Raw genomic sequence first — 12,391 nt, 5'->3', positions numbered from 1 at the left:
TAAGAACCCGAACCCTACATAGAAGTTCTCTTCAAAGGATTCAGCAGTTAACGAACCCGACTAGGATCCGTGAGGACATGGGTTTGATCCCTGGCCTCACTCAGTGGGTTAAGGATCTGGTGTTGCCGTGAGATGTGGCTTGGATCCATCATTGCTGTGGCTGTGGCCAGCAGCTGTAGCTCCAAATTAACACCTAGCCTGGTAACTTCCATATGCCGAAGGTGCAGCCCTAAAAAGCAAAAAACAAACAAACAAAAAAACCCCAACATAGTGTTTATGAGGATGCAGGTTTGGTCTTTGGCCTTGCTGAGTGGGTTAAGGATCTGGCATTGCTGCAAGCTGTGGTGTGGGTTGCAGATGCAGCTCAGACCCGGCGTTGCTCTGGCTGTGACCCCTTTCCCAGGAACTTCCATGTGTCACAGGTGAGACAGTAAAAAGAAAAAAAAAGTTATGCATATGGATCATCTGAAGTGTGAGCTCATTTCACATACATTATGCAGTTGTTTTCTTGAGTTCCCTCCTCTCTGTGATTCTTGCCTACTCTTTCTGGCTCCCAGAGGCTTCCCTTCCTCTTCCTCTGGCTAGAAAGGCTCACTTCAATTCTGCTGTATACTTCCCATGACTGTGTGCCTCCGGGATTCCTCAGCAAGAGGATGAGAGAGAGGGGAAAAAAAGCAGTGCAGTTATTCTTGAGACAATCTATCTGACCAGAGATAAGAGTTCCTCTCCCTCAAAGTTTTAGGTATCTACTTGGCTGCTCCCGCTACTGCTGCTGCTCAAGGGTTGCCTGGGAGCTTGGATTGGAGAGGAAGGAAAAACAAAGCAAGCAAATAGAAAGAAATGGGGTATTTCCCCCAGTGGGGCCAACTCTCTCTTTGCCTTAGAGAAATGATAGAGGGCATCTGCTGAAGCCCTTTCTGTCTATACCGAGTGCACAGTTCTGGGTATTGGACTCCCTTTGATCCAGGCTAGGAGACATCAGAGGAAAGAACAGTGAGAAACTCACTGCTGTTTGGGGGGTATTTCAAATTCTAGTTCCTTTCGCCAATCAGCCTGCTACCGTTTACTCTTCAGTGCCCTCCTCTCACTGCTCTGTGAATTCTATCCTGGGTTTTTAGTTGCATTCAGTGTGAGAGACAGGGTGGAGTATGTTACTCTGTCTGGACAGAAACTACTCTTCTCATTACTTTTTTTGGAAATTTTAGCGTATTTCAAGAACTATGAAAGTGCCTTTTTTTTTTTTTTGTCTTTTTTCCTTTTATAGGGCTGCTCCTGTGGCATATGGAGGTTCCCAGGCTAGGGGTCCAATCAGAGCTGTAGCTGCCGGCCTACACCACAGCCACCGCAACGTGGGATCTAAGCCGAGTCTGCGACCTGCACCACAGCTCATGGCAATGCCGGATCCTTAACCCACTGAGCAAGGCCAGGGACCAAACCCGAAACCTCATGGTTCCTAGTTGGATTCCTTAACCACTGCACCATCACGGGAACTCCAAGAACTATGAAAGTGCTTTACATAGGTTATTTCATTTAATCCTCATGGATGCTGTAACTAGCCATACTTTTATAGATTAGGCAGTGGAAGCTTAGGTTATTTGCCACATTTGCACAGTTTATAAGTCATATGGTTAAGATATAGCTCCAAATCTTTGAGATTCCAAAGTCTATCTCTTAAAATTGGAAGCCAACTAAGAAAGTATAAATTCTATAAAAAACCAGGCTGAACATCACCAGGCTACACTGTCAAAGAAATGGGTGTAGGAATTGCTATTGTGGCTCAGTGGATTAAGAAACTGACTACCATCCATGAGGATGCGGGTTGGATCCTTGGGCCTCATTCAGTGGGTTAAGGATCTGGCATTGCCACAAGCTGCACCATAGGTCACAGGTGCTGCTCAGATCTGGCATTGCTGTGGTCATGGCACAGGCCAGCAGCTGCAGCTTCCAATTCCACCCCTAGCCTGGGAACCTCCTTATGCTGCAGGTGTGCCCCTAAAAAGAAACAGGTATAATTTAGTGCTTTTCTACTCTTGTGCTCACTGATATTGTATCAAGAACTCTTAGTCAGAGGCTGAATCAATGTTGAGAAGCAAGCAAGTTAAAAACTAGTATGATCAGTTTTGATTAAAAAATAAGCAGAGGAACTTTGGGACATTTTTCCAAAGAAGACATTCGAATGGCCAGCAGGTCCAAGAAAAGGTGCTCAACATCAGTAATGATCAGGGAAATGAAAATCAAATCACAGTGAGGTATCCCCTCACACTTGTTTGAATGATTATGGTCAAAAGATGAGAGATTTCACAAGTGTCAGCAAGGGTGGAGAAAAGGGAACTCTTGCGTGCTTTGGAAATGCAGCCACTGTGGAAAATAGCACGGAGGTTCCTCAAAAAATTAAAAACAGAACTATCATATGATCTAGCCATCCCACTTCTGGGTGTATGTCCAAAAGAAATGAAATCACTCTCAGAGAGCTATCCAGCATTCATTGCAACATTATTCCCAATAGCCAAGATGTGGAAATAACCTAAATCTCCATCAAAGAATAAGTAAAGAAAGTGTTACACACACACACACACACACACACACACACACACACACACACACACACACACACACGGGGGCGGGGGGGGGGGGATATTACTCAGCCATAAAAAGAAAGGAATTCCTGCCACTTTTGACAGCATGGATGGACCTTGAGTGTATTATGGCTAAGTGAAATAAGTCAGACAGAGACAAATACTGTATAGTCTCGCTTACATGAGGAATCTTTAAAAAACCAAATTCTTAATAATAGAGAGTAGAATGGTGGTTGCCCAGGGCTGAGGACTTGGGGTACTGGGGAAAAGTTGGTCAAAGGTATATACTTCCAGCTATAAAATGAATAAGTTCTGGGGATCAGATACACAGCATAGTTAACATACCTGAAAGCTGCTGAGAGTATATCTTAAATATTGCTATTACCAACCAAAAAGTAGTTCTATGAGGTAATTGGATGTGTTAGGTAACCTTATTGTGGTCATCATTTTGTAATGGATATGTGTATCAAATCACCACATTGTAAAACCTAAGCTTACACAATGCTGTATGTCAGTTATATCTCAAAAAATATACTAAAATTCCCCTCCTTCCTAATAGAGATGAACAGGAAAAAAAAAATGAACACACTTTCATGATTAAAAATCTGAGAAGTGCTGTAGTGTAGCATCACTTAACAGGTGGATACGTTTCTCTTGGAGTCAAGTAGGTGTCCCTAAGGTAAGTTCCATAGAGAAGCCGTAGTCCCATTCAGATCTGCAAGTAGCCAGAACTTTAAGAGAATCCTTTCTGACCCTGTCATTCATGCCTCCCAATAATTATTTTACAGATCAGGTAACATATAAAGATATGAAGGCTCAGAAAACACGTGTCCTGATAGGAAGAATATAAAATTTAAGACAAGTTAGTTCCTTTTTATCAGGAAAGCAAATGAAGATTAGGTAGAGTGAATGGCTGGAAGACCAGAAGTGGTCCTTTTTTTTTTGTCTTTTTTTTGTTGTTGTTGCTATTTCTTGGGCCGCTCCCGAGGCATATGGAGGTTCCCAGGCCAGGGGTTGAATCGGAGCTGTAGCCACCGGCCTACGCCAGAGCCACAGCAATGCCGGATCCGAGCCGCGTCTGCAACCTACACCACAGCTCACGGCAACACCGGATCGTTAACCCACTGAGCAAGGGCAGGGACCGAACCCGCAACCTCATGGTTCCTAGTCAGATTCGTTAACCACTGCGCCATGACGGGAACTCCCAGAAGTGGTCCTTTTAAGATGAAATAAGATCAATGGAACCATCTCATGTTCACCTCCACCCAAGTGCCATTGTTATGTGACATGTAAAAAGAGGTCCTGGAGCTTTGGACAAGACAGGAGAAATGCAAGTCACTTTTAGGAAAATAATGTGAGAGCCCAGAGGGAGGTTATCAAGTTGGACTCTGCCTGTGGGTCCCCATCTCGCCACATTCTGAGAAAGAATTCTCAGTCATTATGAGGTATGAGGTATGGAGCCCTGAAGACTGTGGGAAAATGCGGCCATTCGCGTGTTCTAACCTGCGCGGATCATGCTGCTCCCCCGCGGGCTCCATTTGGGTTGGCCAGGCCCAGTTCATCCAGACTGAGGTATAACATAACCAAAGGATTTAATTTAACAGCTGACAGTTACTGAGCACCTACTCTGTGTCAGGTACTGAGATAAGACTTTCTTTACCTGTCCTTCCAAGGATGCAGAAGAAACACCTGCCTGTTTGCCAGGCTGGGGTTTGGGTTCATGGGCTTTCTCGGGATCTTCCCTTCTATTTTCTCTTCCCGGGTAGAGCACATCTAGAAGGGGCCATCACAGGAAAATAAGCATCTAGATTCCCCTGTAGTGTTGTTGCTTATTCCTCACTTAAAAAATGAAGTATAAGAAAATTAACTAGCAAACAGAAGAAGAAAATACAGAGGAATATTTCTCTTGTCCTAGAATTTGTGGGATCAGTAAAGGGGAAAGATAGAGTTTCAAAGTGTTAAAAGAATAGACAAAATCATAAAGAGAAAGTGAATGATTTCGATTATGCAAAAATGAAAAACGTGTAGAAGCCAGGTGCCATAAAAAAAATTAAAAGGCAAATGACAAATTAGGAAAATAGAAGGGGTTAATGACCTTGTAATCTGAAGAGTTTTTACAAAATAGTAAGACAACGTTAAAGACCCTAAAACTAAAATGAGCAAAGTGTGTCAACAGATAAATCACTAATGAAGAAATTAAATGATCAACATATTTTGTCTTGCTAATAAAAAGATGAAAATTAAATATAGAATCTTTTGTCTTCTCCCATCATATTGGTCAAGATGGGGGAAAAATATTTTTTGTTATCCATGGTAAGGTAAAATAAGCACTCTTTTAAAAAATGAGATGTAATTCAAATGTCACAAAATTCATCCTTTATAAATTCAATGGATTTTAGTATACTCATAAGATTGCACACCCCTCATCACTGTCTAATTCCAGAACATTTTTCATCATCACAAAAAGAAATCCCGTACCCATTAGCAGGCATCACCATTTCCTTTTCCCCTGGCAACCACTCATCTACTCTCTGTCTCTCTGGATTTGCCTATTCTGAATCTCTCATGTCAGTGGAATCATACAATATGTGGTCCTTTGTGTCTGGCTTCTCTCACTTAGCATAATATTTTCAGGGTTCATCCATGTTGCAGTATATATCAGTATCAGTACTTTATTCCTTTTTTTTCTTCCAGTTTTATTGGGATATAATTGATATCAGTACTGTATAAAGTTTAAGAGATACAGCATAATGATTTGACTTACATACATCATGAAATGATTATCACAGTAAGTTTAGAAACCATCCATCATCTCATATAGATACAAACTTTTTAAAATAGAAATTTCCTTATGATGAGAACTCTTAGGGTTTATTCTCTTACCTTTTGTATGTAATATATAATAGCATTAATTATGTTTATTGTGTTTATCATCGCTAGTACTTATTTCTCATAACTGGGGATTTCTACTTTTTTTTTTCTCTTTTTGCCATTTCTAGGGCCGCTCCCACAGCATATGGAGGTTCCCAGGCTAGGGGTCTAATCGGAGCTGTAGCTGCCAGCCTACGCCAGAGCCACAGCAACGCGGGATCTGAGCCGAGTCTGCGACCTACACCACAGCTCAAGGCAATGCAGGATCCTTAACCCACTGAGCGAGGCCAGGGATCGAACCTGCAACCTCATGGTTCCTAGTTGGATTCGTTAACCACTGAGCCACAACGGGAACTCCAGGGATTTCTACTTATTGACCGCCTTTATCCTCTTCTTCCTCCCCTCTCTCCCTACTCTGGTAACCACAAAGCTGATCTTTTTTTCTATTAGTTTGTTTACTTGGTTTTGAAGTATAATTGATCTACAACAATATATTAGTTCCTGTTATACAACGTAGTGATTCCATGTTTCTATACATTTTAAAATGATCACCACAGTAAATCTAGTTATGATCTGTCACCATATGAAAATGTAATTATTGACTATATTCTCCTCACTGTACTTTTCATATATGTGACTCATTTATTTTTCCACTGGAAGTTTGTATCTCTTCCTCTCACCTTTTTCTCTCCTCCCTTCAGCTCCTTCTCCTCAAGCAACCACCCGTTCTCTGAATCTATGACTGTTTCTGTTTTATTATGTTTGTTCATTAGTGTTTTACATTCCACATATAAGTGAAATAATACACCATTTGCTTTTCTGTCTGACTTATTTCACTAAGCGTAATACCTTCTACGTCTATCCACGTTGTCACAAATGGCAAGATTTCATTCTTTTTCATGGCTGAGTAAAATTCCACTGTGTATATATTTGCACATGTGTGTATATACATATACCACAATATTTTATCCACTCATCTGCTGATGGGGACTTAGTTGCTTCCATACCTTGGCTATTATAAATAATGCTGCAATGAACATAGATTTTTTTTTTTTTTCTAAGCAATGTTTTTGTTTTCCTTGGTTAAATACCCAGGAGTGGAATTGCTGGATCATACAGTAGCTCTATGTTTAATTTTTCTGAGAACCTCTGTACTGTTTTCCATACTGGCTTTAATGACATTCCCACAAACAGTGCACAAAGGTACATTTTCTCCACATCTTCACTAACACTTGTTATTTGTTATCTTTTTTTTTTTTTTGTCTTTTTAGGGCTGCACCCACAGGGGTTTTTTTCTTTGTTTTTGTTTTTGTTTTGGGCTTGGTCTTTTTGATAATAGCCATTCTGATGGTTGTGAGGTGATATTGTGGTTTTGATTTGCCCTTCTCTGATGATTAATTGTGCTGGGAATATAAAATGGCACAGCCACTTTGGAAAACAGTCTCACAGTTCCTCTAGAAGTCAAACATAGAGTTGCAATATAACCCAGTATTCATTCCACTCCTAGGTATATAACCAAGAAAATTAAAAACATATTTTCTCACACACACATAAACACACTAAAAATACTTATACTGAATGGTCATAGAAGCATTATTCATAATAGCCCCAAAGTGGAAAGAACCCAAATGTCCATCAGCTGATTACTGGATAAAGAAAAAATGTGATACTATCCATGCGATGGAATATTATTTGTCCATAAAAAGAAGTGAAGTGTTAGAGTTCCTGCTGTAGCTCAGTGGAAACAAACCCTGCTAGTATCCATGAGGACGCAGGTTTGATCCTTGACCTCAGTCAGTGGGTTAACAATCTGGCATTACCATGAGCTGTGGCCTAAGTCACAGAAGCGGCTCAGATTTGGCATTGCTGTGACTGTGGCATGGGCCAGCAGCTGTAGTTCCAATTCAACCCCTACCCTGGGAATGTTTATATGCTGCAAGTGTGGCCCTAAATAAAAGAAAAAAAGAAAACTAGTGGTTACTAGAGAGGAGAGGGAAGGGGGGGGGTAGGGGGATTAAGAGGTAGAAACTACTGTGTATAAAGTAAGCAAGCTACTAGTACATGCAGCACAAGGAATAGAGGCACTATTTTATAGTAAGTATAAGTGGAGCATAATCTTTAAAAATTGCGAATCACTTTGTACACCTGAAATATAATACTGTAAATCAGCTATACCTCAAAACAAACAAACCAACAACTGAGTGATGGACTGACTGACATGGTCCATATCTGTGGTTTTTAGAAGCTTCATTGTACTCTCACATTGATTTGCATTTGATAGAAACTAAAACATATTTTACCTTAAAAAAAATCAGTTGGCCATACATGTATGGGTTTATTTCTGGACTCTCTGTTTCATTGGTCTGTGTGCCTGTCCTTTTGTCAGTCCCACACTTTTAATTACTGTGGTTTTCTTGAAATCTGAGGTCTAAGCCCTGTGTTTTTTCTTTTTCAAGGTTGTTTGTTTTGGCTATTGTAGGCCCCTTGAATTCCATATGAATTTGAGGGTCAGCTTTTCCATTTCTACCAAAAAGACTGGAGTTTTGATAGGGATGGTGCTGAATCTGTAGACCTTTTTGATAGTATTGATATTTTAACATTGTCTTTCTGTCCATGATTAAGAAGATACCTTTTCATTTATTTAATTTATTTCAGCAATGTTTAATAGCTTTGAGTGTCTTTCACCACCTTGTTTAAAGTTATTCCTAAATATTTTATTCCTTTGGAATTGTTCTTGTAATTTTCTTTTAGGATTGTTGACTGTATATGGAAACAACTCATTCTTATATGTTGATCTCGTATCCTGAAATTTTGCTGAATTTGCTTATGAGCTCTAGCAGTGGTTTTTGTGTGTGTGTGTGGGGGGGGTTGTATTTTTTGGGAATATACCTGCATTTATATATACAAAGTATACAAATATAGAACCTAAAGAATCTGTCTGTTTATAATCATGTCATCTGTGAATAGAAATAGTTTTATTTTTTCCTTTCCAATATGGATGTCTTTTACTTCTTTTTCTCGCCTAATTGATCAGGCTACAACTCTCAGTATAATGTTCAGTAGCTACAGTGAAAATAGTATCTTTGTCTCATTCTTGAGCTTCAGGGGAAAGCTTTCAGGGTTTTACTATTGGATATGATTTTAGCTGTGATTTTTTCATAAAGGTGCTTTATCATGTTGAGAAATTTTACTTCTGTTTCTAGTTTTCTGAGTGGTTTTTATCACTCAGAAAGAGTGTTGGCTGTTTGTCAAGTTTCTTTTCAGTGCCATTTATGATCATGTGGTTTTTTTCCCCGTTGTTTTATTCACGTCATGTGTTCCTTTTCAGTGCCATTTATGATCATGTGTTTTTTTTCCCCATTGTTTTATTCACGTCATGTGTTGCATAGATTGATTTCCTTTTGTTGAATTACTCTTCCGTTCCTGAGGTAAGTTTCATTTGGTCATGGTATATAATCCTTTCAGCATGCTGTTGGATTCAGTTTGCTAGTATTTCATTGAGGATTTTTATATCTACCAGCTCCCCAAACCACCCCACCCAAGGCCACTGAAGTCTTTGTGGTCTTTAGATCCAATGGTTCTTCTTAATTCTTATGCGGTCAACACTGTTGGCCATTCCTATCTTTGATATTTGTTATTGTTGACTCCTTTCTCCCTGAAATACTATTTTTTCTTGGTTTCTGAGGCAATACACCCTCCTGTTTTTTTCTCTCATATTTAGGTACTCTTCCATCTTCACTGGAGATTGTGATTATCCTTTAAGTATTTTATTTCTCAGGCATCCTTTGGAAGATCTCAGTGACTCCATCCACACCCAGACTTCACTGATCCTTCTTATGCCAGCAATTCCTAAGTCAGTGTCTCTAGGCAAAGCCCCCTCTGATTTCCATTTGGAGCCACCTCCTGAACAACAACTCTGGACTATCTCACAGGTAGCAGAATACTCTACAGGACTCACAGGTCTTTCATATTTGGGCCTCTGCTTATCTTGGCAGGTAAATGTTCCAGGGGCATTTCAGTCTTAAGGAAAGAGGCAGAGCTTTGCATTTAGTGCATTTCATTTGAATCCCAGTTATGTTGCCTTCTAGCTCTCCGTGCTTAAGTGGATGCTAGCTTCTTCCTTGTGTCTCCCTTGTTTCTTTTTGTTTATAGTTGATTTACAATGTTCTGTCAATTTCTGCTGTACAGCCCTTGCTTCATTTGTAATGTGGGAATAATATGTGGTATGAGGATTAATGATAATGGACAATGATAATGTGTGTAAAGGCTTGATGCATATTAAGTTCTAAATAAATGGCAGCTATTTGGTAATTGGCTAGACATGAGGGGATAACCAAGGGAATAGAAAATAATACTAGCTGTCCATCATATCTCCTGACACTGATTTATGCTTCCATCCATTTTATTTTCTTTCTTTCTCTCTAGGGCCACACCTGTGGCCTATGTTTGTTGCCAGGCTAGGGGTGGAATTGGATCTACAGCTGCTGGCCTACACCACAGCGTCAGCAAAGTCAGATCCCAGCCACAGCTTATGACAATGCCAGAACTTAACCCATTGAGTGAGGCCAGGAGTCGAACCTGCATCCTCATGGATACTAGTCAGATTCTTAACCTGCTGAGCCACGACAAGGATGACTGCCTCCATCCATTTTTATGCTGGCTGGGATTTGAGCAGCAGGTACCAGATGAAGAGTACTGGAGCCTTGCTCCAATAATTCTACTGGGTCCAATCTGGGGATTTATCACTATAACAAGGTAATCTTTTTATTTTTTTAATGCTTTTTATTTTTCCATAATAGCTGGTTTACAGTGTTCTGTCAATTTTCTACTGTACAGCAAGGTGACCCAGTCACACATACATATCTACATTCTTTTTCTCACATTATCATGCTCCATCATAAGTGACTAGTTATAGTTCCCAGTGCTATACAGCAGGATCTCATTACTTATCCATTCTAAAGGCAATATTTGCATCTCTTAACCCCAGATTCCCAGTCCACCCCAATCCCTCCCCGTCCCCCTTGGCAACCCCAAGTCTGTTCTCCAAGTCCATGAGTTTCTTTTCTGTGGAAAGCTTTATTTGTGCTGTATATTAGATTCCAGATATAAGTGATATCATATGGTATTTGTCTTTCTCTTTCTGACTTACTTCACTTAGTATGAGAGTCTCTAGTTCCATCCATGTTGCTGCAAATGGCATTATTTCTTTTCTTTTCTTTTCTTTTCTTTTTTTTTGTCTTTTTGCCTTTTCTTGGGCCGCTCCCGTGGCATACGGAGGTTCCCAGGCTAGGGGTTGAATCGGAGCTGTAGCCGCCGGCCTACGCAGAGCCACAGCAACACGGGATCTGAGCTGTGTCTGCAACCTACACCACAACTCACAGCAACGCCGGATCCCCAACCCACTGAGCAAGGCCAGGGATCAAACCCACAACCTCATGGTTCCTAGTCAGATTCGTTAACCACTGAGCCACGATGGGAACTCCTATTTTGTTCTTTTTTATGGCTGAGTACTATTCCATTGTGTATATATACCACATTTTCTTAATCCATTCATCTGTCAGTGGACATTTATGTTGTTTTCAGGTCTTGGCTATTGTGAATAATGCTGCAATGAACATATGAATGCATGTGTTTTTTTCAAGGAAAGTTTTTTTCTGGATATATGCCCAAGAGTGGGATTCCTGGGTCATATGGTAGTTCTATGTATAGATTTCTAAGGTACCTCCATACTGTTTTCCACGGTGGTTGTACCAGCTTACATTCCCACCAACAGTGCAGGAGGGTTCCCTTTTCTCCACACCCTCTCCAGCATTTGTTATTTATGGACTTATTAATGATGGCCATTCTGACTGGTGTGAGATGGTACCTCATAGTAGTTTTGATTTGCTTTTCTGTAATAATCAGTGATGTTGAGCATTTTTTCATGTGCTTGCTGGCCATCTGTATATTTTCTTTGGAGAAATGTCTATTCAAGTCTTTTGCCCATTTTTCCATTGGGTTGTTGGCTTTTTTGCTGTTGAGTTGTATAAGTTGTTTGTATATTTTAGATATTAAGCCCTTGTCAGTTGCATCATTTGAAACTATTTTCTCGCATTCTGTAAGTTGTCTTTTTGTTATTGTTTTAATAATTAAGCCTCTTTTGGCCAGTGATCCAAAATTGGATGTTATTCTGCTGTATAGAAAACTGTGTTCATTATTATTATTATTAATTTTTTTTTGGTCTTTTTTTGCTATTTCTTGGGCCGCTCTCGCGGCATATGGAGGTTCCCAGGCTAGGGGTCGAATCGGAGCTGTAGCTGCCAGCCTACGCCAGAGCCACAGCAACACAGGATCCGAGCCGCATCTGCGACCTACACCACAGCTCACGGCAACGCCGGATCGTTAACCCACTGAGCAAGGGCAGGGACCGAACCCACAACCTCATGGTTCCTAGTCAGATTCGTTAACCACTGCGCCACAACGGGAACTCCCTGTGTTCATTATTTAGTGTGTTTTTATACTCATGCTTGCCTTAAGGTGACTGACCATCCATCCACTGATTTTCAGTTACGTACTCGTGGTTTTCTATTTCCTCTGTCTTTGTGCTTCAAGTTCTGGCTTTACCTTTCATAAACAGAACAGGAAATACATTCATTAAAAGTCAGATTAGGGATTTCCCGTCGTGGTGCAGTGGTTAACGAATCTGACTAGGGACCATGAGGTTGCAGGTTCAATTCCTGGCCTAGCTCATTGGGTTGAGAATCTGGTGTTGCTGTGAGCTGTGGTGTAGATGGTAGATGCCGCTGGGATCTGAGGTTGCTGTGGCTGTGGCAAAGGCCTGCACTTGGAGCTCCGACTGGACCCCTAGCCTGGGAACCTCCATATGCTGCAAGTGTGGCCCTTAAAAAAAAAAAAAAAAGCAATTCTATAATCAATCGTTAATGCTCTGATAAATACCTGAACTC

The 12,391-nt window shown here is 40.6% G+C and overlaps 1 protein-coding gene across 3 annotated transcripts in view; it reads left to right on the top strand.

The window, feature by feature from the left end:
* SPAG1 (sperm associated antigen 1) overlaps positions 1–12,391 on the top strand; it is a 97,781-nt gene that overhangs the window by 52,029 nt on the left and 33,361 nt on the right. The gene's annotated exons all lie outside the window — the stretch shown is intronic.

The sequence above is a fragment of the Phacochoerus africanus genome, chromosome 6 (genome assembly GCF_016906955.1).
Source record: "Phacochoerus africanus isolate WHEZ1 chromosome 6, ROS_Pafr_v1, whole genome shotgun sequence".
NCBI lineage: Eukaryota > Metazoa > Chordata > Mammalia > Artiodactyla > Suidae > Phacochoerus > Phacochoerus africanus.
This window is presented reverse-complemented; position numbering and strand designations above follow the sequence as displayed.